Here is a 2500-nt window from a genome sequence, read left to right as displayed (position 1 = left end):
AATTGGAGATGCATCGCACCTTACAGGTGCAGATACTCGGAAGGGGATGTGAAAGCCTCTCAATTTAGGGCTATGATGGACACCTTTTCACGGCTGAGGATTCGACTTCAAGGCCCATCTCGGCAGCTGGAGCCTGCATTTCGTTGGAGAGGAAAATGAGACCATTCCGGGACAACAACAAGGCAGGAAGACAATCATATGGAGAATCTTCTTTTTCTTCTTTGTCTGCATCTTTTCCCACTTCTATGTGGGGTCTTAAAGTAATGGATATCCTTGAAACCATTAGCAAGCTCAAATGGAACTGGGCAGGGCACATTGCCAGGATGACAGACAACCGATGGACATCACGAACAACCTTCTGGACACCCCCGAGGATACACAAGAAACCGAGGAAGACAAAAACCCGCTGGCGAGATGACTTAGACCAACATAAGCAACAGTGGCACAGAATAGCTTGCGATAGAAGTCTGTGGAGGAACCTGGGGAAGGCCTACATCCAACAAAGGACTTTTGAAGGCTGAAATGATGATGATGATGATTTGGGGTCGATGTTTCTGGCCAGCGTTGAGTCAGGCCTAAGCCCAAGGTGGAGAATATAATTTGCAAATATATTTGTTATTCTACGGACATGAGTCATAGTAAACTATTAAAAAAAAAAACCGTAATTTTAATATGAACTTCTTCGTAAAACTATAATGTTCTCAATTGTATTTCATTAAAATACAGGCGACCGTAATGTTACCCACCTTTTTATTATTTTTTCACGGGTTGGTGACCGTAATATCACTCCTTTACGTCAATATGTTCGTTTTTAAAACGGTAAATATCCTGGAATAAATGTTTCCAGACATTTACCGTTTTTTTTTTAATGCAAATTTTTAACAGTGTATAATAATAATAATAATAATAATAATAATAATAATAATAATGGTAATAATGATAATAATAATAATAACAATAATAATAATAATAATAATAATAATAATAAAACAACAACAACAACAACAATGATAATAGAATAATAACAACAACAACAACAACAACAACAACAATAATAATAATAATAATAATAATAATAATAATAATAATAATAATAATAATAATAAAAGAACAACAATAATAATTGAATTATAACAACAACAACGACAATAATAATAATAATAATAATAATAATAATAACAATAATGATAATAATAATAAAATAATAACAATAACAGTGACAATAATAATAATAATAATAATAATAATAATAATGATAATAATAATAATAATAGTAATAATGTATACAATATAAAAATAAACAAGCACCAATTATTTTCAGACTGTTGAAGAACTTCAAGGAAAAATACCTTCAAGAAAATTATTTAGAATCCTTGAAGAACTTCCTTTACCACGAATTAGATCAAAATTAGATCCTGGAACACAAAAGACCCTAAGAGACGTGTTACCAGCCTATTCAAGATCATCAAAGGAATGGAAAATCTGTTCGTGTGTGATATCTCAAATCTATTAAGCCTTGACAATGGGAATTGTACAGACGGCTTTACTATAGATTCATTGCGTCCCTTAGAGGATTGAGACAATGAACAATAACAAGAATGTGTTTCCTAAGGTCAGATACTCAGTTGACGACATACACAAGTTTGCCTTAAAAAATGGTTAATGCCTGGCAACATTTATTCCAGGATTCTTACCATTTTAAAAACGGATATACGTTACTTTTAACAGTGCACTTAGTGTGAAGCAGCGTATGTCGTCAGAAGTTTTATTCCAGCTGTTACCAAGTTGTGGAATGATCTTCCTAATCGGATAGTTGAATCAGTAGAACTTCAAAAGTTCAAAGTTGGAGCAAATGCTTTTTTGTTGACCAGGCGGACATGAGTCTTTTTATAGTTTATTTATGACATATTTTTTTTTTATGTTGTTAATAGTTTATATATGACATGTCTGTTTTGACGTTGTTACTTATTTTAGAATGATTTATTGTTAATTTGTTCTCTTCATTTATTTATTTCCTTATTTCCTTTCCTCACTAGGCTATTTTTCCCTGTTGGAGCCCCTGGGCTTATAGCATCTTGCTTTTCCAACTAGGGTTGTAGCTTGGATAGTAAATAATAATAATAATAATAAATAATAATAATAATAATAATAATAATAATAATAACTGAGTATCTGAGCTTAGGAAGCACACTGTTAAAAAACTTGCATTAGAAACGTTAATGGCCTGGCAACATTTATTCCAGGATTTTTACCTTTTTGAAAAAACGGATATATTAACCTAAGGAGTGATATTACGGTCACCAATCCGTAAAAGATAATAACAAGTAAGACAAAATTACGGTAGCCTGTATTTTGCTGAAATACGGATGAGAACAGTATATTTTTACGGAGAATTTCCGATTAAAATTAGTTTTTTTTTTTCAACAGTGTATATTAAGGCGTGCTTACACTGTCGAACAGTTCGTCAAACGCAGTTCGACAGACAAGTGTTTGAAGCGAT

General features: G+C 32.4%; 1 pseudogene; it reads left to right on the top strand.

Annotated features, from left to right (window-relative positions):
* LOC137639466 (uncharacterized protein DDB_G0287625-like) overlaps positions 1 to 2500 on the top strand; it is an 89911-nt pseudogene that overhangs the window by 82436 nt on the left and 4975 nt on the right.

The sequence above is a fragment of the Palaemon carinicauda genome, chromosome 4, assembly GCF_036898095.1.
Source record: "Palaemon carinicauda isolate YSFRI2023 chromosome 4, ASM3689809v2, whole genome shotgun sequence".
In the NCBI taxonomy this organism is placed as follows: domain Eukaryota; kingdom Metazoa; phylum Arthropoda; class Malacostraca; order Decapoda; family Palaemonidae; genus Palaemon; species Palaemon carinicauda.
This window is presented reverse-complemented; position numbering and strand designations above follow the sequence as displayed.